The sequence below is a fragment of the Tachyglossus aculeatus genome, chromosome 10 (assembly GCF_015852505.1).
Source record: "Tachyglossus aculeatus isolate mTacAcu1 chromosome 10, mTacAcu1.pri, whole genome shotgun sequence".
Taxonomy (NCBI): domain Eukaryota; kingdom Metazoa; phylum Chordata; class Mammalia; order Monotremata; family Tachyglossidae; genus Tachyglossus; species Tachyglossus aculeatus.
The window spans coordinates 26,279,195-26,306,071 of record NC_052075.1 but is presented as its reverse complement, the minus strand read 5'-3'; positions in this window follow the sequence as shown (position 1 = coordinate 26,306,071).

Here is a 26,877-nt window from a genome sequence, read left to right as displayed (position 1 = left end):
ACTGTTCTAAGTGCTGGGGAGGTTACAAGGTGATCAGGCTGTCCCACGGGGGGCTCACAGTTTTAATCCCCATTTTACAGATGAGGTAACTGAGGCCCAGATAAGTTAAGTGACTGCCCAAAGTCACACAGCTGACATTTGGCAGAGCCAGGATGCTATCTGGCCTTCCAGAAATATACCTGAGCAATTGGTGGAGGACAATTGGCTTTTAGGGCCACAAAAAGCCCTCAGCAATCATGTGAGTGTTTTAGAGAGCAGGCAATGGGCAGAGGATTCATTGCTGGAAAGTATAATCCCCATAATGGCCTTTGTCACATTGTGCAGTGTATAAACCTTTCCTGGAAGACAAATGTGGCTTTCTTAGTTTGTGTCCGGCTCTTTAGAGCCTATCTATCTTTAAAGCTGTGTCAGTTGAGACACACTAAAGGCATAGTGGGGTGAGCTCTTTGGAGAAATTTCATTTACTCTTGAATGCAGCGTCAATTTCTAAAACGAGGAACACCAACGTAATTAGTCAAAAACAACTGGTGAATAGCAGTTCTCTCACCTGTAGGGAGAGGGAAGGTGGGAAATCTCAGTGTTGGTATGGTGACCATAATGTAACCATCTCCCTCATCTCCTAGTGCCACCCTGACAATGCTCTGGATCTGCTGCCACACCTATCCTGGGCCTGGCACATACTTCCTTGTGTAGCTCATTCCCTCTCACATCTTCATTTACCACCTGCAGGTATATGACTCCCACCTCAACCTCACTAACTTTATCTGAAGTCTTACATTTCCTCTTGCCTCCAGGACATAGCTACATCGTTGTCCCATGGGGCACCATGTCGAGAACTGAACTCCTCAGTTCTCTCCCAAATTCTCTCCTCCCCTAAATTTTCCTGTCACAATGGGAAATCCCATCATCCTCCTCTCCTCCCTACCTCTCAAGCCCATCATCTTGGCATTACCCTTGACTTTTTCCAACCCAATAGTCCTCTTGTCACCAAATCCTGTGCATTTTACCTCTAAATCACTTCCAGAATCTGCCCCCTCCCCCTCCTCCACCCAACCCCTCCCCACCCATTGTGCAATCCCCATCACTCTCCCTTGGCCCCATTCCTGTCATCCTGTCCCAGCACCAACTCCTCACTCCCCTTCCTCTGCACCGGCCCCCATTAACTCACTGCCATCCAATCCCTCTTTCCCCGTCACACTGTACCCTTTACCAGAACCTCCCTCCATGCCCCAACAGCCTTAGCCAAGTCTGGCCTTGGGAATGCCCATTCCATCATGGGGAAGCTTCCCATTATCCCTGATCTGTTCCTGACCCAATCACTCCTCCTCCTCACCATTACTGAAACCTGGCTGTCCCCAGACAACACTGTTTCCCTTGTTGCTCTCTCCAGAGGGGGCCTGATCTTCACCAAATCACCCAGATTCACTGGGAAAGGAGGAGGTTTTGGTTTCCTTCTCACACCCCACTGCCGCTTTTGCAGCATTCCACCTCCCCCATCCATTTCTTTCCGTTCCTTAGAAGACCATATCATCTGCCTCTGCCACCCTCTCAAGATTTTATCTTGTTAATATGTTTTGTTTTGTTGTCTGTCTCCCCCTTCTAGACTGTGAGCCCACTGTTGGGTAGGGACCATCTCTATATGTTGCCAACTTGTACTTCCCAAGTGCTTAGTACAGTGCTCTGCACACAGTAAGCACTCGATAAATACGATTGAATGAATTAATGAATGAATAGTAACAGTCATCTGCCACCCCCCAGGTCCCACCTCCAACTTTTTCAACCATTTAAATCCATAATTCACATTCTTTCTCTCTTTCTCCATCCCTACGTCGATCCTTGGGGACTTCAATATCCACATAGATGTTCCTGAAGACCTTTCCCCTGCCTGCTCTCTATCACTCAACTCCACTGACCTCCTGTTCCACCCCATCTTACCCACTCACTAAATTGGATACACAATCTCATCATCTCTAGCCACTGCAGAAACTCTACCCTCCCTCAATCTGAAATCCTCTATCTGACCTTCCCACGAATCTGTGTTCTTCCCCAATAGAAACCTCTGATCTTTTGATCCCATTTAGCCTCCAAAGACAAACTACTTCCCTTCATGGCCAGACTGAAGCTGTCAACACCATCCTCTCCACTGAACTCAACTCACTCACTCCCCTTTCCCTTTGCTGATCCTGTACTACTAACCCATAGCCCTGGTTCACCTCCACAGTCTGCCTCCTTTCCTCTTGTTCGCAAGCCACTGAACATGCTGGCGGAAATCTCAATAATAGGCCAACTTCATCCACTTCAAGTTTATCCTTGCATGCTTCAACTCTGCCCTCTCCTCTGCCCCAAAAAATTATTTCTCCATCCTTATTGACACCCATGCCCATTGCCCTCACCAGTTGTTCCAAATATTTAACTCCCTCTTCAAACCCCCTGCCCTCCCGGCATCCCCCAACCCTTGCCCCTAATGACCTGGCCACCTACTTTATTGAGAAAATGATGCTATCAGGCTTGATTTCTCTAAATTCTCCCCTGCCCTTCTCCAGTCCTGCCCCCACTCCTGCACCTTCTTCAACTCTCCCATCTTTTCCAGCAGTATCCCTGAAGGAGATTGCCTGCTTTCTCTCAAAATCCACACCACCATTCCTTTGCACCTTATCAAAACACTTGCTCCGCCCTTCTTCCTTCCTAATTGCCATCTTCAACTATATGCTTTCTAACTGTTTCTTCCCCACTATTTTCAAACATGACCATGTGTCCCTTATCCTAAAAAAAACCCCTCTTTTTACCCCATGGCTCCTTCCAGTTATCACCCCATCTCCCTCCTACCTTTTCCCTCCAAACTCTTTGAGCAAGTTTTCTACATTGGCTGTCTCAAGTTCCTTTCATACAATTTTCTCCTTGACCCCCTCCAATCTGGCCTCCATACCCTTCAATCCAGAGAAACCACTCTCTCAAAGGTCACCAGTGATTTCTCTCTTGACAAATCCTACGGCCACTACTCTAACCTAATCCTCCTTGACCCTCTCAACTGCCTCCTACACTACTGACCATCCCTTTCCACTGGAAACATTATCTAACCAAAGCATCACGGACACAGTCCTCTCCTGGGTCTCCTCCTATCTCTCTGGCCACTCATTTTCAGCCTCTTTCATGGGATCCTCCTTTGTCTCCCACCATGTAACTGTGGGGGGCCCTTAAGATTAAGTTGTGAGTCCGCTTCTATTCTCTCTTTACACCCGCTGCCTTGAAAACTCATTCACTCACATGGCTTAAACTACCACCTCTGTAACAATAATTTCCAAGTCTATTATCTCCAGCCCTGATCTCTCTCCCTCTCTGAAGTCTCACATTTCCTCCTGATGTCAAGACATCTCTACATCCCTACTTCAAGACATCTCTACTCTTCAAGACATCTCTACATCCTTCTTTCAACTCAAACTTAAAATGTCTAAAACAGAACTCCTTATTTTCCCACCCAAACACTATCTTCTTCCAGACTTTCCCGTCACTGTAGTTGGCACCACCATCCTTCCTGTCTCACAAGCCCATAACCTTGGCATTATCCTTGACTCCTCTCTCTCACTCAACCCCCATATTCAATCCCTCACTAAATCCTGTTGGTTCCACCTTCACAACATCACTAAAATCTGTTCTTTCCTCTCCATCCAAACTGCTACCACGTTAATACAGTCACTTATTCTATCCTGCCTTGATCAGCTTCCTTTCTGACTTCCCTGCTTTGTGCCTCTCACCACTCCAGTCCAAACTTCACTCTGTTGCTCAGATCATTTTTCTACAAAAATGTTCCGGCCATATTTTTTCACTCCTTAATAACCTCCAGTGTTGCCCATCCACCTCCACACAGAAACTCCTCACCATTGACTTCAAAGCTCTTGATCACCTTGTCTGATCCTACTAAGCACTTAACATTATTATTACCTCTCCTTGCTACTCTTCTACTACAACCCAATCTGCACATGTCACTCTAATGCTAACCTAATCACTGGTACCTCAGTCTCATCTATCTCACCACTGACCTCATGTCCTGTCTCTGGCCTGCAATGCTCCCCTTCCTCATATCTGACTGACAATTACTCTCCCCCCTTTAAAGCCTTATGGAAGGATCATCCCCTCTGAGAGGCCTTCCTTCACTAAGCCCTATATTCTATCTCTTCAACTCCCTTCTGTGTCACCCTGACTTGCTCCCTTCATTCATTCCTCCTCTCAACCCCACAGCACATATGTACATTTAAGTAATTTATTTATTTATTATTCATATTAATGTTTGTCTCTGCCTTTAGGCTGTAAACTCATTGTGGGCAGGGGGTATGTCTGTTAAATTGTTATATTGTACTCTCTCAAATGCTTAGCCCAGTGCTCTGCACATAGTAAGTGCTCAAAAAATATGATTGACTGACTGGCTGACTGCCCCTTCCTCTCCATGCAAATAGCCATTACCCCATCCCAGGTGCTTATTATATCCAAACTTGACTATTACATCAACAGCCTCACTGAACTCCTTCCCTGCAGTTCAAACTTCACTCTGCTGCCCAGATCATGTTTTTCAAACACTGTTTTTCTCACCAGTTCCCACTCCTCAAAAACCTTCAGTGGTTTCCCATTCCTCTCCACATCAGGCAGAAAATTCTGGCTGTTGGCTTCAGGGCACTCAATCAACTCCTACCTATCCATTCTCTTCTTTCACTACACCTCGGGTGGTATGCTTCATTCCTCTCAAGCTAAGCTACTCCCTGTGCTTTGCTCTCTTCTTTCTGGCTGTCAGTTTCTTGCAGTCAAGTTCCCTGCCTTGCTGTCAAGTTCCCTACTTCACATTAGAAAGATCACAATCCTCCCCACCTTCAAATCCATCTGAAATCATATCACCTCTAGGAGGACTTCCCTGATAATATCTATTCTCCCTTCTCTATTTACCCCCTACTGCCAATTCAACATTTCTGTCACCTAATCACATGGGTATTCACAATCCCTGTACCCCTTAGGTACATATTTTTGTACTCCATTATTTTCTCCCATCTGCAATTTATTTTAATGTCCACGATGGATGGGTGCATCTCATGCTATGGGACATAATCATGAAAAACCCTTCCAGATGATCCCATATTGGAGCATTTTATCATGCCTCCTGCTCTGGTGCCTACAGAGGAGAAGCAGCGTGGCTCAGTGGAAAGAGCCCGGGCTTTGGAGTCAGAGGTCATGGGTTCAAATCCCAGCTCCACCAATTGTCAGCTGTATGACCTTGGGCAAGTCACTTCACTTCTCTGGGCCTCAGTTCCCTAATCTGTAAAATGAGGATTAAGACTGTGAGCCCCCTGTGGGACAACCTGATTGCCTTGTAACCTTCCCAGTGCTTAGAACAGTGCTTTGCACATAGTAAGCGCTTAATAAATGCCATTATCATTATTATTATTATTATTCCATGAGCCGCCACCTCTGTGGGCTTGTGTGGGTTGGGGGCGGGGGAACACTGCTGCTCTCCAGGCTGTGGAAGGAAAGGGGTTCCATGAGTTGCCGCTGCTGCGGGCTTGCACTGAGGTGGAGGGAGTTGCAGAGCTGCCCTTATTGCTGCCTTACACATAAGCCATAAACACAGCCATGTCAGATTTCATCATATGACTGAGGGTGGTGCCGTGTTGGATCGGAATTCAACCACAATGCCTCAGGATTTGTAGAATTGATGGGATGCCCTGACAACTTGATAAGGCAACCACACGATTCCTAAGTAAATTGCACCAGCATCTCCTCTCTTGCCTACCCTACAAGACTGTAATCTCCTTGAGGGTAGAGGTCCTGACTAATAATTCTGTTACACACTCCCAAATAGTACAGTGCTTTACACACAGAAGGCATTCTGTAAATACTCTGAATGATTGACTGGCTTTTGGCAGTCTGTGGAGTTGCTAGCACTTAATCTAAAGCTTGGGAGTCAGGGGCACGTGTTCTAATTCCGACTCCACCATTTGTCAGCTGTGTGACTTTAGGCAAGTCACTTCACTTCTCTGTGCCTCAGTTCCCTCATCTGTAAAATAGGGATGAAGACTGTGAACGCCATGTGGGACAACCTGATTACTTTGGATCTACCCTAGTGTTTAGAACAGTGCTTGGCACATAGTAAACGCTTAACAAATACCTTCATTATTATTATTACTGGATGCCAGGTCTAGGGTGACATTAGGGCAGTAGTGGTTGTGTTCTACTGGGTAGTTTTGCTGCTCACTGAATCTCCCCTCTTGCTCCTGCCTAAAGACGAGGCCAAGTCATCAGTTTACCACATTTGTTTCAGTTTCTGAAAGAACACTTTTGCAGAAATAGCTAGCTTGAATCCCTGGTGAGGATTGGCGAATAATTGGTTTTAGTCAAGGATTCCAAAAGCCAGGCCAGCTTCAGTCGGTAAACAAATGAGGGAACTCCTCTCAGGGAATAGTGTCAAATGGGTGGCAGTGGGTGGGGAGGGGTTAACTAAGTATTTGAAAGAACCCAACCACTCTCCTTCCTGGTCAGAAGTGGTACATAAGAACAGGACCTTGCAGAAGAAGGTAATGGCTCTGGAATAAGGGGTCAGTGGGTGCTAGGAGTCCCCATGGAGAAATGATCTAGTCTTAGGGGTTCGGGTGGGCCTCCATTTTACATCGTTATGTTATGCTTTGTGCCTGGCGTAATCAATCAATCAATTAATCATATTTATTGAGCGCTTACTGTGTGCAGAGCACTGTACTAAGCGCTTAGAAAGTACAAGTTGGCACATATCGAGACAGTCCCTATGCAGCAGTGGGCTCACAGTCTAGAAGGGGGAGACAGAGAACAAAACCAAACATATTAACCAAATAAAATAAATAGAATAGATATGTACAAGTAAAATAAATAAATGGAGTAATAAATATGTACAAACATATATACATATATAAAGGTGCTGTGAGGAAGGGAAGGAGGTAAGATGGGGGGGATGGAGAGGGGGACGAGGGGGAGAGGAAGGAGGGGGCTCAGTCTGGGAAGGCCTCCTGGAGGAGGTGAGCTCTCAGTAGGGCCTTGAAGGGAGGAAGAGAGCTAGCTTGGCGGATGGGCAGAGGGAGGGCATTCCAGGCCCGGGGGAGGACGTGGGCCGGGGGTCGACGGCGGGACAGGCGAGAATGAGGCACGGTGAGGAGATTAGCGGCAGAGGAGCGGAGGGTGTGGGCTGGGCTGTAAAAGGAGAGAAGGGAGGTGAGGTAGGAGGGGGCGAGGTGATGGACAGCCTTGAAGCCCAGGGTGAGGAGTTTCTGCCTGATGCATAATGGTGTGGCACACGTAATGACGGCCCATGGAATGGAAGTGGGAGGTGAATTGTTCCTGTTTCAGAGTGGACAAATGTCTGAAGCCCAGCCCGTTTGGAAAGTCATGGAGAAATAAAGAAACTGGCTTAGTAATGAGGGACTTCAAAGGTGTGAATGTGTGGGTTGCTTGACTGTATAAACTCTTTTCTTTGAGAATTTGCCAGTAGAGAAAGAAAAAGAAATGATTATTAAAGCCAATTCTGACTTCACTTTTAAATCCTGGTAGTTGTTAAGTATGTACTGTGTATCAGGTGGTAGGGTAGAGACAAGATACTTGGGCCAGGCATGATCTAAGCATGATCCATGCGTGATCAGGCAGGGCAAGTAGCATGGCTCAGTGGAAAGAGCACAGGCTTTGGAGTCAGAGGTCATGGGTTCAAATCCCGACTCCGCCATCTGTCAGCTGTGTGACTTTGGGCAAGTCACTTAACTTCTCTGTGCCTCAGTTACCTCATCTGTAAAATGGAGACAATGATAATAATAATAATAATAATAATAATGGCAGTTGTTAAGCGCTTACTATGTGCAAAGCACTGTTCTAAGCGCTGAGGGGGATACAAGGTGATCAGGTTGTCCCACATGGGGCTCACAGTCTTAATCCCCATTTTACAGATGAGGTAACTGAGGCTAACTAAGAAGTTAAGTGACTTGCCCAAGGTCACACAGCAGACATGTGGTGTAGCCAGAATTCAAACCCATGATCTCTAACTCCAAAGCCCATGCTCTTTCCACTGAGCCAAGCTGCTTTATAGCCTTATAGATTGAGGAAAATAATACTGAAGTTGATACCAACTCTAGGAATGCTAAGGAGTGATTTTTATAGTGGGTTAATGTGACGGAACAGGGTAGAAAGGTAAAGGAGAAAATCTGAGTTCCTGCATTTTGTTTTAATTGAATTGATCACTCTTCTGTTCTCCTACAGTACCTTGTTACTTCCCACATAATCAAGGGGGTTTATCTTGCAGAAGAAACATGATTAAGACCGTGAGCCCCCGGTGGGACAACCTGATCACTTTGTAACCTCTCCAGTGCTTAGAACAGTGCTTTGCACATAGCACTTAAAAAATGCCATCATTATTATTATTATCCCTGTCCCACATGGGACTCACAGTCTAAGTAGGAGGAAGTACAGGTATTGGATCCCCATTTTACTGATGAGGAAACTGAGATACAAGAAGTTAAGTGATTGACTATGGTCACACAGCAGGCACATAGCAGAGCTGAGATTAGAACCCAGGACCTCTAACTCCCAAGCCTTTTCCCTAGGCCATGCTGCTTCTGCTTCGTACTGGTCCAAAAAGTGTCTTTCCATAGGCTGCCACCCTCATGAGAATAAAAGGACAGTAGGAAATACGCTGTGGGCTATTGGAATTCAGCGATGAAAGTGCAGAGTCAATTGATTATAGAAACAAAGGGAGATGGGGGAAAACTTGATAGGACAAAATGTAAACTCCGTTTTAAATAATTTTCTGTGTTTTATGTGTAAACATAATGCTACCAGGAGAGAAGCTGCTTTGTAGTGTCAGAATCACTGGAAGCAAAATAATCAGAATCAGGTTCCGTGTAGATTTCATCAATTTTTCAGTAGGAAGATCCTGGTTTGTGCTCCTAGTGAATTTGTTGACACTTAAAATGTTTCTTTTTAGGCTGCAGCCTATCTATTTATACCAAGAGCAAATCAGGCACTTCAGCTTCTCTAAATCTGGGAATGTACTCAGAATACTGTCATTGTCTTTCATTCCAGCTCTTATTTACACAATACCTGCCTCTTTGACACTTTCCTGCTTTAGAGAAGAAAAATAGGCAGAGTTGAGGGGACGAAAGGTTGTAGGTGTTAAGTTGAGAATTAAAGGGATGGTGGCATACTGTGGGGTAGATAGAGGGGATGAGGAGAAGCAAGATAATATTTGGGGGGTTAATAATAATAAAAATGATAATAATAACAATAATAATACAAATACTAGTTAAGTATTTACTATGTGCCAAGTACTATTCATTTATTCATTCAGTCATATTTACCGAGTGCTTACTGTGTGCAAAGCACTGTATTTTAAGAGCTTGGGAGAGTATAATGGGAGAATGCTTAGAGAAGCAGCATGGCTCAGTGGGAAGAGCACGGGCTCTGGAGTCAGAGGTCATGGGTTCAAATCCCAGCTCTGCCACTTGTCAGCTGTGTGACTGTGAAGTCACTTCTCTGTGCCTCAGTTTCCTCATCTGTAAAATGGGGATTAAGACTGTGAGCCCCACGTGGGACAACCTGATCACCTTGTATCCTCCCAGTGCTTAGAACAGTGCCTTGCACATAGTAAGTGCTTAACAAATACCATACCATCATTATTATTATTATTACAATATAACAATAAATAGAAACATTCCCTGCCCACAACAGGTTTACAGTCGAGAAGGGGAGATGGGCATCAATATACATAAATCAATTACAGATATGTACGTAAATGCTGTGGGACTGGGATACAGAAGGGAGTGGGAGAAGAGGAAAGGAAGGTTTAGTGAGTGAAGACATCTTGTAGGAGATGGGCTTTCAATAAGGTTTTGAAGGCGGTGAGAATCATTGTCTGATTGAGGAGGGAGGGCGTTCAGGCTGGAGGTGGGTCATGGGTGAGGGGATGGCGGTGAGATAGATGAGATGGAGGTACAGTGACAAGGTTGACATGAGCGGAGTCAAGTGTGGGGGCTGTGTTGTAGTAGGAGAGTAGTGAGGTGAGGTGCAGGGGGGTGACTGAGTGCTTTGAAGCCAGTGGTGAGGAGTTTTTATTTTGGCTTTGGTTTTGGTTTTGAATGAACGAATGAGCTATAATAATAATAATAACAATGGTACTTGTTAAGGGCTTATTATGTGCCAAGCTCTGCTCTAAGCACAGGGGTAGATATAAATTAATCAGATTGGTCACAGTCCCTGTCCTGCATCATCATCCTCAATCGTATTTATTGAGCGCTTACTGTGTGCAGAGCACTGTACTAAGCGCTTGGGAAGTACAAGTTGGCAACATATAGAGACAGTCCCTACCCAACAGTGGGCTCACAGTCTAAAAGGTGGGCTCACAGTCTAAAAGGGACTCACAGTCCTGCATGGGACTCACAGTCTTAATTCCCATTTTACAGATAGGAAACTGAGGCCCAGAGAAGTTAAGTGACTTGCCCGAGGTCACACAGCAGAAATGTGACAGAGCAGGGACCCAGGGCCTTCTGAATCCCAGGCCCTTGCTTTATCCTCTAAGCTATGCTGCTTCTTACTTAAGATCAGTAATCAGGAAATTCCAGAGATGTGTTTGATGATAATGATGACGATGATGGTATTTGTTAAGCGCTTACTCTGTGCAAAGCACTGTTCTAAGCGCTGTTTGCAGTGACTTAGGAAACATAGTCAGTAAATTAATCAATAGTATTTACTGAACACTTGCTGGGTGCAGAGCACTGTAGGAAGCAATTGAGGGAGTAAGTAGACATGGTCCCTGTCCTCCGTCACTAGTCAGCTGTGTGACTTTGGGCAAGTCGCTTCACTTCTCTGTGCCTCAGTTACCTCATCTGTAAAATGGGGATTGAGACTGTGAGCCCCCGTGGGACAACCTTATCACCTTGTAACCTCCCCAGCGCTTAGAACAGTGCTTTGCACATAGTAAGCGCTTAATAAATGCCATCATTTGATTATCTCTCTCTTTCTTAACCTATTTCCCCCCTATTCTGTCACTTAAGCACTTGAGTCCTAACCCACTATGCATTTACTCCACTTCCTTCTTGCAACAGCACTTAGGAACATATCTTTAAACCCGGATTCTTCCACTTATACGGAATTTATTTTAGTGTCGGTCTCCCAGGTCCTAGAAGGCAGGGATCATTTCTACTATCCCTGTTGTATTCTGCCAGATACTTAGTACAGTGCTTCACACAGAGTTAGTGTTCAGTGAATACTATTGATTAATCTGTTGAGATCAACTCTTACACATTTGAGCATATTAATATACTGCCATTTATACATTTATATAATAACTGAGATCTCATAGCAACTAATTAAGGGGTATTATCATTCCACTCAGAGAAGCAGCATGGCAGAGTGGAAAGAGCCCAGGCTTGGGAGTCAGAAGTCATGGGTTTTAATCCCAGCTCTGCCACTTGTCTGCTCTGTGACCTTGGGCAAGTCACTTGACTTCTCTGTGCCTCAGTGGCCTCATCTGTGAAATGGGGATGAAGACTGTGAGCCCCATGTGGGACAACCTGATTACTTTGTGTCTACCCCAGTGCTTAGAACAGTACTTGGCACATAGTAAGTGCTTAATAAATACCATTATTATTATTCCATTACAATCATCAATCGTATTTATTGAGCGCTTACTGTGTGCAGAGCACTGTACTAAGCGCTTGGGAAGTACAAGTTGGCAACATATAGAGACAGTCCCTACCCAACAGTGGGCTTACAATGAGTTTTATTTCACTTCATTGTTTGTTCATTAACTTTTCTAACTTAAGTTGCAGTGTGCCATAGAACATCTAACATGTGACAAGGCTCATGAGAATTTTGCCTAAATTCACTACTCAATAACTTGTAATTTCACTTTGGTTCCTCCTGTGGAGTCAGCATTTACCCACAGACTCTGAGGCTCTTTGGAAATTATCTAGGGGGAAAAGCTTATTAAATACTTGATGACATTGTTGCTTTATCTGGACTTTGATATACTCGAAGATAGCCAGCAGGTCACTCTCCACTTTTTCACCTAGAATATGTGCAGTGTATCCCACCTTCATATTTCATATCAAAGAATGGCATTCCATTATTATTTTCTACAGTACCGCAAAGAAGATATGGCTACAGTTGATCAGTACAGCAAACGGCAGCTTTTGCTTTGAGTAGCTCCTAAGGACCGAACCTCAAGAATAATTAGCAACTAATCAGTTAAGGAAAGCAGGATTGCCTAGTGAGTAGAGCATAGGCCTGGGAGTTGGAAAGACCTGGGTTGTAATTCCAGCTCTACCACCTGTCTGCTGTGTGACCTTAGTCAAATCACTTCACTTCTCTGGGCCTCAGCTACCTCATTTGTAAAATGGGGATTGAGACTGTGAGCCCCACGTGGGACAGGGACTGTGTCCAACCCAATTTGCTTGTATCCACCCGAAAGCTTAGTACAGTGCCAGGCACATAGTAAGCACTCAATAAATACCATAATTAAATAATTAATTAATTACCCTTTTTCCCACTTACCCTTCTTTCCCCTTCTCTCCTTTCATTGCTCTTCAATCTTGTCCTCTTCCTTCTTTCTCTCCTCCCTTTCTTCTCCTCTTTCTCTTCCTCCTCTTTTATGTTTGGGAATTTATGTCTGCTTTTCTCCCCTTACACTACTACTTCTAAAGAGCCAATTTAGTATTTTACACAGAAGAGGTGTTTTTTATGGACCATTGCTGGTGAGGGTGGTGATGAAGATGCAGATGACCACATGAAAGGGGAAAGGAAATCAAACAAGGTTCTCCTGATCCCCAGAATGAATTTTAGGTTCAAAGAATATCATGTTGACCTTTATATGACATTGAAATGAGCACTTCTGCCTCACTCCAGATTGAAAAATGAAATCTAATGTGCCAAGTGGCAACAAAGTTCCAGGCAAATGCTGTGATTACCAAGAAGCAATATATGGTGTGTTCATGTTTTGTTTACTGTGCTTTCTGGGTCACATGAAATATTGCTCTTCAGTTGAGTACGTCACGTAGTCAGCAGCTTTGTCTGCAAACTTCTGCAGCACGATGGCTGATAGGTAATTCCTGCTCTTTTCTAATATAGAGAATTTGAACCAATCAATTTCCAGGCTAGAAAAATGTAAAACTAAGTTCCTATCTAAGCCCAACACCAAATACTCATTTGGTCCTCAAACAGTTAGGCATAATGTAATTCCAGTCACGGGGAACACAGCTTTATTTCAAACAAGGTCCATATAATATTCAAGTCAGGCACACGAGTAGAGTATAAATTTCAAACATAAGAGTTGTACATTGTTTAACAAAATGAGGGCAGAGGAGCAGCTGTCAATAGAAATGTTTCCTGATGATGCTAAATTTCCAACTAGAAGATTTTTGCATGATTTTGTGGATTTAATAAACAAAGATGTCACGTAATAAATAGTAATTTTCGCCTTCTGGCCTCATCACGCCTGTCATGGACAGCCACTGGAGGACTGTTCTGCTATGCCTCATAATAAAATAATAATAATAATAATGGTATTTGTTATGCACTTACTATGTGCAAAGCACTGTTCTAAGCGCTGGGGGGATGCAAGGTGATCAGGTTGTCCCATGTGGGGCTCACACAGTCTTAATCCCCATTTTACAGATGCGGTAACTGAGGCACAGAGAAGTTAAGTGGCTTGTCCAAGGTCGCACAGCTGACAGGTGGTGGAGTCGGGATTCGAACCCATGACCTCTGACTCCCAAGCCTGGCTCTTTCCACTGAGCCATGCTGCTTCTCCAGATCCATGCCTCCCATGCCTTCTCCATTCCTCCGAGATCTCTGTGATTAAGTGGAGATAAGGGTTTCACCTGGTAAATCTGAGTGTCAGGATTTATCTTGCTGATGTGCTGTCCCGCAACCATGGAAGACCATCTCCCCCACCCCCAACACCATGCCACCAGACACCGGGGGAATGAAGTCTCTGAAAACTTTCAAAACATCAGGAAAGATGTGTCACTAGGAAAGAACTATCACCTCTAGCATGAAGGAACCCAGAGGACTGCTCTGCTCTGAGGACTATGTTAACTGCTTACTTTAATGCTCTGAATTATTGACTGTCAAATTCTTTGTCATTTTTATCGTTGGCAATTTGTCTGTCCTACCCCACTAGATCATGAATCCATTGCAAGACAGGCACTGCGTCTGAATTTCTCATCTCTGCTCTACCCCAGCACATACTACATGCCTGGCAAAAAGTGAGCTCTCGATATAATAGCAATACAAACAGTTTTAATAATAATAATAATGATTATTTGACAGAGAGTATTTCATTCACTAGAAACGTTGATTTTATTGTTTTCTTTTCTTTTCAATTCCTGCTAATTGGGAAGTGATTTGTGGAGGGGGTAGAGGCAGAGAAAATAGGGGGAGGTTGAGGTAGAAGAGGAAACTAGCTGAGGGAAGAGTCAGTTAGTTATGGATATTTATTAATTCCCTCTGAGTGCAGAGCTCCTTAGTGGAGGCCAGGGAAAATATAGAGACCTACTTGACTTAACAGATATTGTGTCTTCCTGTAAATTGTTAACATTTTAGAGGATATGGATAAAAGGAATCAGCGTGGCTTAGCGGAAAGACTATGAGCCTGGGAGTCAGAGGACCTGGCTTCTAATTCTGACTGTCATTTTCCTGCTTTGTGACCTTGGAAAAGTCACTTAATTGCTCTATGCCTGTTTCCCGAATTGTAAATGGAGATTCAGTAATTATTCTCTCACCTATATAGATGGTGAGCCCCATGTAGGATAGGGGCTGTGTCCAACGTGACTAACTTTCATCTACCCCAGGGTTTAGGATGGTGATTGACACATAGTAGGTGTTTCATTAGTGTGATCATTCACCTCTCTGATCAGCTGACCAATGCCCTGAAAGTGAAAGATCTGGTTGCATTTCATCAATCTTCTTTCCACTGAGTCTGTCAGCCCCTTAAATATCAATTTTAATATTCCCGGATGCACACAATAATCATGCCAGATATTTAAATCATTCTTTCCTTTCAATTTCTTCCAAGATGGCTCATAAATATTGGATTATATCGGGGAAGCCACATATTCAGTCACTGTGATGCCTCATAAAAGAGAAAATTGTAGGAAATTTATAGTGTTGAAGTGTACGTATTTGTCTTTCGTCTCGGTGCTCTATGGAATATGTCTCAGGTCTCACAAATTTTCCATGCGTTTTCCAATTCTCTTTTCATTTTCCTCAGTTAACTGATTTATGACTGCTCCTCTCCTCCAGCACCCCACTGATGTGGAAATATGTAGGCAAGGTTCATGAAAATCGTGTCATAACACCTTGCTGCCCCTGCTCCCTAGGGCACCAAGGGAGAGTTGTGCTATGCTTGAGAAAACTGGAGTGGGAAGGTGAGGAAAAGTAATTAATGTTTAGGTACGGGAGACAAGTGTGCTGAGCTGGCTGTGCAGTCCTAAGTCCACTACTGGCTCTGAACTATTCTGAAGTAAAATCTCAGTGAAATTTATTTTCCAATTTTGGATAATGTGGATATTGGAAAATGCTGCCCTGCTTCTTTTCCAAGTAATGTGTGGAGCAGCTGACCTGCACCCTTTGAGGGCTGTATCCATAGCCAATCATGCCACCCATCGGGCCCCTTTACTGGTCTTACCTTCTCCTTCCACCCTCCTCTCATCCTGGACTTTGTAGGAACAATATAATATGAACAATGTCATGTCTGGGACTAAAACCCAGCCCGCACACTTTGCTCATCTAATGCTAACCTTCTCACTGTACCTCAATCTTGCCTATCTCGCCACTGACCTATCGCCCACATCCTGCTTCTGGCCTGGAATGCCCTCCCTCCTCAAATCCGACAAACAATGACTGTGCCCCCCCTCCAAGTCTTATTGAAGACACATCTCGTCCAAAAGGCCTTCCCTGAGTAATCCCTTCTTTCCTCTTCTCCCATTCGCTTCTGCATCACCCTGACTTGCTTCCTTTATTCATCCCCCTCTCAGCCCCTCAACACTTATGTACATACCTGTAATTTATTTATTTATAGTAATGTCTGTCTCCCCCTCTAGACTGTAACCTCACTGTGGGCAGGGAATATGTCTGTTTTTTCTTGTATTCTAGTCTCCCAGTTGCTTAGAACAGTGTAAGCACCCAGGAAGTGCTCAGTAAATAAGACTGACCGACTGGATCCACACAGCCCAATGTTCTGTCTCCAATGAAGTCAACGGAATACTAAGGTGAACAATATGATGACTGTCTTTCCTGGTATCCACTCTAATTGTTAGGGATGTGCCTTCTAGCCAATTTTCCTTCAGGGACTTATTGGGAATACTAAAACCCTAGGGGGCTGGAGCGATGAAGATCCAAAAGGAATTTGTTTGAGAAAACAAACCTTTTCTTCAAGCAAAAGTTGCCTCCCTCAAGTAAATGGTTGCCTTCCTCAATCAAAAGGCGCCTCTCTCAATCAAATAGTTAAGTGTGAAACTGCAAAAGAGGTAATTGGGAGAGAATTTGCAACTGCTCTCCCAGGATAGAAATGCCTGTAGGGGTGGTGATTTAATCACTATTTCTGAAATTCTAATGCAGTTGATTTTGATAAATCGGTAAAAGAGGTATATAAACAAATCGAATACAAACTATACAGCAAGCCGCATGGTCTAGTGGAAGGAACCCAGGCCTGCTGTGCGATTTTGGGCAAGTCACTTTATTCTTCTGTGCCTCAGTTCCCTCATTTGTGAAATGGAGATTCCGGCTGTAAGTCCCCTGTGAGACATGGGCAATGCCCAACCCGATTTGTTTGTATCCACCCCAGCGCTTAGAACATTGCCTGGTACACAGTAAGTGCTTCAAAATACTAGAATTATTATTATTATTATTATTATTATTATTATTATTATTCTAATAGCCCTAACTTTCTCTCCAGCTGCCAATTATGGATCTCACATCTATTATTAAATCTCTGTTGAATCTGCTGAGATTTTCAACCCTCATAACTTCTTGAAGTGATACACTCTAGATGTTTACCATCACTGTAAAATTATTTGGGGTGAACTCGCATCCTGGTGGGGTGAGATCTGGTTAGCAACAATTTCTTGTTTACCCTGTCTTCACTATGTCTTACTATTCAGACAAACAGGTTCCCAAGGAACTTGCACTTTTACGCTTGAAAACTAGGGTTATAAGTTGATCTGCCCCTGTGTAGTACAGCTCTATACCAGATGACAGTATATGATATTTTTTGAAACAACCAGACTTCCATCTGCCTCAGCTCCTACTGTTGGGTTCTGCCGTTTGGAAACGAGCTTGGGTTCAGAGGAAACTGGGAAGAAGAATAATATCTGTGGGATTTGTAAAGCATTTACCATGTCCTCCCTTTGTCCTGGAGCTCCATTCTCATTCAAACCCCCCAGTCCATAATTCTCCACCTTTAACTAGAGTCCACTGTCCAAGACTTCTCCCACTCCCCAAGACTCTCTGGGAAAGGGGGAGGAGTGGGCTTCCTTCTCACTTCCCAGTGCCACTTTGGCACCATTCCACCTCCCCTGTCTTTCTCTTGCCTTTCTTTTGAAACCCAAATCATATGTCTCTATCAGCCACTCCAGCTACAAGTCACAGTCATCAGCAGATAAGTGGCTGAGCTGGGAGTAAAACCCATGTCCTTCTGACTCTCAGGCGTATGCTATTTTTTTTTTCTGGCATTGATGATATGAGGTAGTTTTGCTGCCCTCCCATTTTTAGTGAATTATTGATCACTTTTCATTAATAGTCCAGAACGACCTCATTAATTTTCTTGTCACTTGTTATGACAGTCTGTACCAAAGGACCTAACAGCAAAGTCAATGAAAAACGCAATAATCCGTTGCCATTTCAGGGCTTGGTAAGCCGATAGGAAATGTGTTATGGTCATGGCTTGTTTACTAATGCTAACATTTATTAAACTCCATCTAGGGGTTATGGTACTGTGTGAGTTCTTTAAGAGCATATGAAGATGGTAGAAATTAAAGTCAAATCTTCCCACACGAGTTTGCAGTTCTGGGGAGTTGGGAAAATAGATAAGACAAATATAATGTATTATAGAAGCCTTCCCTGACTAAGCCCTCCTCTTCCCTTCTCCAATCCCCTTCTAAGTCACCCTAACTTGCTCGCTTCATTCATCCTCCCTCCCATCCCCACAGCACATAGGTATATATCTGTAATTTATTTATTTATGTATATTAATGACTGTCTTCCCCTCTAGACTGTGAGCTCGCTGTGGGCAGGGAAAATGTCTGTTTGTTGTCATATTGTACTCTCCCAAGCACTTAGTACAGTGCTTTGCAAACAGTAAGTGCTCAAGAAATAAGATTAAAAGAATGTCCTGCCTCTGTCCTGGAACCCCCTCCTCCTTCATATCTGATAGACAATCACTGTCTCCACTTTCATAGCCTTATTAAAATCATATTTCTTCCAAAAGACCATCCCCAATGAAGCCCTCATTTCCCCTTTTGTGACTCTCCCTTTTGTGACTTCTTTGCACTTAGATTTGTACCCTTTCATTAACCCTGCCATCAGCCAAACAGCACTAATGTATATATCCCTAATTTATATTATTGTCTGTATCTTCCTCTGGACTGGAAGTTCTTTGTGGGCACACTCCCAAGTGCTTAGTACAGTACTCTATACACAGCGAATACTCAATAAATATGATTGATTGATTACTTGAACACTCCTCAAATTACATTTCCTTCAAGAGGCCTTCCCTGACTGAGCCCTCATTTCCCCTATCTGTCCTTCCCTCTATATCAACTCTGCCCTTAACTTTGTACCCCTTAGAGACTCACCCCAGCCTCACAACACTTTTGTACAAATCCTTATATTCTACAATTTCCCTTATCTTTAATACATTTTAACATCTGTCCACACGTAGACTGTAAGTTACTTGTGGCCAGGGATCACATATAACAACTTTATTTACTGAATCGCACGTTCCCGAGCAGTTAATACAGCATCCCACACATAGTAAGTGCTCAATAAATACAACTGAATGATTGATTGAATATGTACCATTTACTCTGTTAAGCACTGGGGCAGAAACTCAGGTTAGACACAGTCCCTGTCCTACATGATGCTCTCATTCTACGATAGAGGAAGAAAATATTTTTAATCCCCATATTTCACACGAGAAAACTGAGTCACAGACAAGTTAAGTGACTTGCCCAAGGTCACACAGCAAACAATTGGCAAAGTAAGAATTAGAACCTAGATTTTCTAATTTCCAAGCTTGTACCCCGCCTCTACCCCCTACCCCCGAACAAGTCACAATGCTTTCCATGAGATTTAGGAACAAGTAAAGGCCTTGATACAAGTTTGGGGTGATCAGGGAGTTCTCTGGAGAAACCGTCTAGATAATAATAATAATAATAATAATAATGTTGGTATTTGTTAAGCGCTTACTAAGTGCAAAGCACTGTTCTAAGCGCTGGGGTAGATACAAGGTAATCAGGTTGTCCCACGAGGGGCTCACAGTTTTCATCTCCATTTTACAGATGAGGGAACTGAGGCCCAGAGAAGTGAAATGACTTGCCCAAAGTCACACAGCTGGCAAGTGGCGGAGCCGGGATTTGAACCCACAGCCTCTGACTCCAAAGCCCGGGCTCTTTCCATTGAGCCACGCTGCTAGATGTGGTCAGGCTTCCACACCAAGTTGTACATAACATCATTTTGTTACATTGAATGTCCCATATGACTCATGTATGTGTATCTCAGTATCCCTGAGGGTGTCAGGGGACCCTCACAGAAGAACCCCCATCTTTTCATACTACTAGGATGAAAGCTAGAAAATGAAATCCTCACAGGCAGGGATTGTGTCTACGAACTTGACTGTACTCCCCAAGTACAGTGCTCTGCTCCGAGTAAGCGCACAACAAATATTACTGACTGATTCTACTCTCATTTGGAAGGAAGTATTTTCATCCCCTCAGCAAGACCTAACTAACTGATTTTTATTCCCACTTCTGACATGGATTAAGGGACGGCACAATAAGGGAGAGGGAGGGAGGTGACATATCTCTTATCTAAAATGCAAAAATCCAGCCAGCAGACAGTCTGTTTTTATTAAATGCTTAATCCTTGCATTATGCAATATTGAACCTGACCTCTAGAGTTTCTTATCCACATTTATAACAGTGTGCATAAAACAAACATGACAAGCATGTTTGAGAAGCAGCGTGGCTCAGTGGAAAGAGTCCGGGCTTGGGAGTCCGAGGTCATGGGTTCGAATCCCAGCTCCGCCAATTGTCAGCTGTGTGACTTTGGACAAGTCACAACTTCTCTGTGCCTCAGTTACCTCATCTGTAAAATGGGGATTAAGATTGTGAGCCCCCCATGGGACAACCTGATCACCCTGTAACTTTCCCAGTGCTTAGAACAGTGCTTTGCACATTGTAAGTGCTTAATAAATGCCATTATTATTGTTATTATTATTATGGATTCAAATCCCGGCTCTGTCATTTGTCAGCTGTGTGACTTTGGGCAAGTCACTTAATTTCTCTGTGCCTCAGTTACCTCATCTGTAAAATGGGGATTAAGATTGTGAGTCCCACATGGGACAACCTTGTCACTGTGTATCCTCCCCATTGCTTAGAACAGTGCTTTGCACATAGTAAGTGCTCAACAAATACCAAAATTATTATTATTATTATTATGAGGTAAGCAATGGATGACCAAACATATGCCATTCATTTTTTTTTTCTATTTCACATGGAATTTGTTTAAAAAGAAACTTTGTTAGTTGTTTCAGGTTCTGGTTTGGATTAATGAGGAGGTGGAGGATGATGTGCGTGGCTCAGTGGAAAGAGCGCCTGGGCGTTGGAGTCAGAGGTCATGGGTTCAAATCCTGACTCCGCCAATTGTCATCTGTGTGACTTTGGGCAAGTCACTTAACTTCTCTGTGCCTCAGTTACCTCATATGTAAAATGGAGATTGACTGTGAGCCCCACGTGGGACAACCTGATCACCTTGTAACGTCCCTAGCACTTAGAACAGTGCTTTGCATATAGTAAGTGCTTAATAAATGCCATCATTATTATTATTATTATGTGAGAATGGTGGAGGTGATGGGGGAGAAGTCTGTTTTTTTTTTTTCCTTTTTAATGTGGTTAGAACATTACAGGATTCCAGCAGAGTAAACAGAAAAGCAGAAGAGGACTTGTTTTGGCCAATGCAGGGTAATAATAAGAATAATGATGATTATGGCATTTGTTAAGTGCTTACTAAGTGCCAAGCACTGTTCTAAGTGCTGGGGTAGATACAAGATAGGTTATCCCACCTAGGGCTCACGGTCTTGATCCCCATTTTCCCTATGAGGTAACTGAGGCACAGAGAAGTTAAGTGGCTTGCCCAAGGTCACACAGCAGACAAGTGGTGGAAGCGGAATTAGAACCCACATCCTCTGACTCCCAAGCCGGTGCTCTTTCCACTAAGCCACTAAGGGTAGGAGAGGACTTAACCAGACTAAGACTAAGCCCCGTCTAAGTCCCCCTTTTCCTCTGCTCCTCCTCCCCTCTCCATCATCCCGGCTCATTCCCTTTACTCTACCGCCCCCCCCAAACAGCACTTGTGTACATATGTACTTGTGTATATATGTACATATTTATAATTATATTTATTTGTATTAATGATGGGTATAGATCTATAATTCTACTTATTTATTTTGGTGCTATTAATGCCTGTTTACTTGTTTTGATGCCTGTCTCCCCACTTCTAGACTGTGAGCCGGTTGTGGGCAGAGATTGTCACTATTTGTTGCTGAATTGTACTTTCCAAGCACTTAGTACAGTGCTCTGCACACAGTAAGCTCAATAAATATGATTGAATGAATGAATGAGTGAATGAACCAGGAGCAATGGGATAAGATTGGGAAGCTACATTGAAAACCACTATGATGGCTTTGCTGCTCTCCCTGAATTCATTCATTCAATCGTATTTATTGAGCACTTACTGTGTGCAGAGCACTGTACTAAGCGCTTGGGAAGTACAAGTTGACAACACATAGAGACAGTCCCTACCCAACAATGGGCTCACAGTCTAGAATTGACAGTCCTTAGGCAAGAACAAGGAGAGGTTCTGAGCTGGCAGTTAAGGCCAGCTTCATTTAGCTCTAGTAGATTCTTAATAATTATACTCATACTGTACAATTATACTTAATAACTTAATAATTATACTTAATAACAATTAAGGTACCTGTTAAGCACTTACTACATGCCAGGTACTGTTCTAAGCACTGGGATTAGATACAAGACAATCAGGCTGGACACAGTCCCTGTCCCACATGAGGCTCACACTCTTAATCCCCATTTCACAGGTGAGGTCACTGAGGCCAGAGATATTAATTGACTTGCCCAAGGACACAAAGTAGACATTTGACAGAGCCAGCACCAGGTCCGTGCTACATCCACTTGCCACACTGATTCTTCCAAGGGCAGTTTTGTCCGTATTGTGGCTCCTGAGATTACTAGGGAAGAATGCTATGATGGAGAGTGTAAGCGGTTGGAGCTAATTTCCATGGACGAGAATGATCAGCTAGTTTGTACTGAGCAGTTTATTTCTCTAAATTTGAAAAAAAAAGACAAAATAAAGCTGAGAGACATTCTTTTTCCATAGTCAAGCAAGGAAAAACATTCTGGTCCTGATTGTGTCAGGACACCCCCTAAATATTAATCATGGAGCTCACTCATCAACCAGAAAAGAAATCAGAGAAGGGCAAGTTAATATCACCTAGTTCCACTGTGTTTCAAATGTTACAGGACTTTAATAATAATAATAATAATAATGGCATTTGTTAAGCGCTTACTATGTGCAAAGCACTGTTCTAAGCGCTGAGGGGGTTACAAGGTGATCAGGTTGTCCCACGTGGGGCTCACAGTCTTAATCCCCATTTTACAGATGAGGTAACTGAGGCTCAGAGAAGTTAAATGACTTGCCCAAGGTCACACAGCAGACATGTGCTGGAGACAGGATTCGAACCCATGACCTCTGACTCCAAAGCCCACGCTCTTTCCACTGAGTCAAGCTGCTTTATAGCCTTATAGGTTGAGGAAAATAATACTGAAGTCGATACCAACTCTAGGAATCCTAAGGAGTGATTTTTATAGTGGGTTAATGTGACGGAACAGGGTAGGAAGGTAAAGGAGAAAATTTGAGTTCCTGCGCTTTTTATTAATTGAATTGATCTCTCTTCTGTTCTCCTACAGTACCTTGTTACTTCCCACATAATCAAGGGGGTTTATCATGCAGAAGAAACATGTGAGAAGTCTGTTTTTTGCCTTTGTCTAATGGGAAAGGACATTACAAGCATTCCAGCAGGGTAAGCAGAGAGGAGAATAATAATAATAATAATTTTGGTATTTGTTAAGTGCTTACTATGTGCAAAGCACTGTTCTAAGCGCTGGGGAGGATACAAGGTGATCAGTTTGTCCCACGTGGGGCTCCCAATCTTAATCCCCATTTTACAGGTGAGGGAACTGAGGCCCAGAGAAGTGAAGTGACTTGCCCAAAGTCACACAGCTGACAAGCGGTGGAGCCAGGATTTGAACCCATGACCTCTGACTCCAAAGCCCGGGCTCTTTCCTCTGAGCCATACTGCTTCTGTAAGGGATTAGGAAGGGATTGTTTAGTCAGAAGCATGGTAGTAGAGGACTTATCTGGAGCAATCAAACACTCAGTTGTACTTATTGAGTACTTACTGTGTGCAGAGCACTGTACAAAGCACTTGGAAGAGTACAATATAACAGTTAGTAGACACGTTCCCTGCCCAGACGGAGCTCAAGAGGGGGAGACAGACAGTAAAATGAATTATAGATATGTACACAAGTGTTTAGAGGCTCCGGGTAGAGTGAAAAAAGGGTCCAAACCCAAAAACAGTGGAGATGCAGAGGGAGACAGAGTAAGAGAAATGAGGGCTTAGTCAGAGAGCAATGGGATGAGAGTGGGAAAGTAAGTTGAAAATCACAATGATGGCTTGCAAACCTCTAGCCCGCAGCAGCCTTACCTAGGGAAAAGGCTGAAGAACTTTAATCAATCAATCAATCGTATTTATTGAGCGCTTACTGTGTGCAGAGCACTGTACTAAGCGCTTGGGAAGTACAAGTCAGCAATACATAGAACTTTAAGTGAAGTGGGTGGGGCCAGTGCAGGAGGCCTTCGGGGAAGGGAGACCATGACAACCACACAGAATCACTGGCCCACAGAGCCCCCATGATGGCTAAGGAGATCATGTGGCTTGGCGGGGGGGGGTCCCCAATTATTTCCAGCCAATCAGTTGGTCCTTTTCTAAATAGAGCCCTACTGTTGATCCAGTGGTCTCGGTGCTTTTCTGGGAATCAGGATGACTGAGTAAACGATGATAGTGATATTTGCTAAGTGGCGTGGCTTAGAGGTAAGAGCATGGGCTTGGGAATCAGAGGTCATGGGCTCTAATCCCAGCTCGCCTCACATGTCAGCTGTGTGACTTTGGGAAAGTCACTTAACTTCTCTGTGCTTCAGTTCCCTCAACTGTAAAATGGGGATTTTAAAATGAGCCCCATGTGGGACAACCTGATGACCTTGTGTCTACCCCAGCACTTAGAACAGTGCTTGGCACATAGTAAGTGCTTAACAAATACCAACATTATTATTATTATTACTAAGCATTTACTCTGTGCCAAGCACTGTACTAAACACTAATTACTATGCACTTGGATCATAAACAGTCCCTTTTCTGAATGGGCTCACAGTCTACAGGGGAGGGAGAACAGATCTTTAATCCCCATTTTACAGATTAGGCAACTGAGGCACAGAGAAGTGAAGTGACTTACTCTAGGTCACACAGCAGTCAAGTGGCCGAGCCAGGATTAGAGCCCAAATCCTCTGACTTGCAGCCCTATTCCCTTCCCATGACGTATTATGTGCCAGGCACTGTACTAAGTGCTAGTGTGGATATAAGCAAATAAGGGTGGACACAGTCCTTGTTCCACGTGGGGCTCACAGTCTCAATCCCCACTGTAAAGATGAGGTAACTGAGGCACACAGAAGAGAAGTGACGTGCTCAAGGTCACAAAGCAGACAAGTGGTGGAGCCGGAATGGGAATCCTTGATCTTCTGACTCCCAGAAGGTCCTTGACCTTCTGATAGAGCATAGAGGATGCTCTATCCACTATGCCATGCTGCTTCCCATAGCTAGAAAATATTTAACAATAAAGAACTTATTATTATAGAACTAATATTATTATATTAGAACTGTCCCATTCTGACTGCTGGGGCTATTTTCATCAATATAAAGGTTTCAGATCACCTAGGCTATTTTGAGAGCTGGACGGGACATGTAGGAATCTTGAAAAATAACTCATTAACGAGGGCAATCCAAACCAAGTTCCTACTTCACTATGGTGCCACGACAGAGCAAAACCAAAATAAAAAGCACTCTGACCTGTCAACTGGATAAATTCATTGTAATGAGGAACATCAGAGAATATGTTCAGTAGTGACTAAAGTGGATTAGCAGTGCTACTAGAAAGCTATATTATGGAATTAATGAAGATCCCATCCTAGCCCCCAAGAGAGCATCAGACAAAAGAGCAGACGTAGTGGATTAAGAAGGGACTGTATAAAAATACCGGCTTAACATGAAGAAAAATGGCCTGATGTGGTGTTTTCTGGGCAACTGACTCAGAACCAGGAGGCACTGTCATTTCTGTATGCTGTAAGCACTCAATAAATATGACTGATTGATTGAGTGATACCTATACTGCCATATTTCTATCAGAAACAGTGGGACAGTCATTCATTCATTCATTCAATCGTATTTATTGAGTGCTTACTGTGTGCACAGCACTGTACTAAGCACTTGGGAAGTACAAGTTGGCAACATATAGAGGTGGTCCCTACCCAACAGTGGGCTCACAGTCAATTTTCACAGCTCTTTATAATCTTTTCAGGGAAATTTTCACTTTCAGGAGTCTGGTGCTTTTACTTTCACAACTGCTTAGTATAGTATATTGTACCCAGTAGGTACTCAATTCATTCATTCATTCAATGGAATTTAAAATGAGTGTCATTTCTACTACTACTACTACTACTACTACTACTACTACTACTACTACTACTACTGATTATAATCTAGGTCCTACACGCTGTATTAAAGGCTGGGATAGAAACAAAATAATCAATCAATCAGTTGTATTTATTGAGCACTTACTATGTGCAGAGCACTGTACTAAGTGCTTTGGATCCATTACAACAGAATTGGCAGTCATGTTCTGTTCCCTCCCCATAATGAGTCCAGAGGGGAAGACACAGACATTAATCTAAATTTATAATATATAATTCAAGTATGTATCTAATAACATATGATATTACAATACATGAATTATATGATATAATTCACAGACATGTACATAAGTGTTGCGGGGTTTGCGGAAGAGTAAATATCAAATGGCCAAAGGTAACAGATCCAGATAATCAGGTCAGACATAGTCCCTGGCCCACATGGGGTTCGCTGTCAATGAAGAGAGAAGAACAATTATTGTGAGCCCATTTTACAGATGAGGGAACTGAAGCACAAAGATTTAAATAACCTGGCCAAGATCACACAACAGGAATTACTACAGCTACTACTACTGTTTATACTACTACTATTACTACTACTACTACTACTACTACTACTACTACTACTACTACTACTACAATAGGATTGCCATTTTGTTGCAGTCGCTTTGGTCACAACTGGGTCCTGGATGTGAAAATCCCATTATGTGCACTTGATCACTTTATGTGCACTGGGGTAGATACAAGATAATCAAGTTGTCCACATGGGGCTCACAGTCTTAATCCCCATTTTACAGA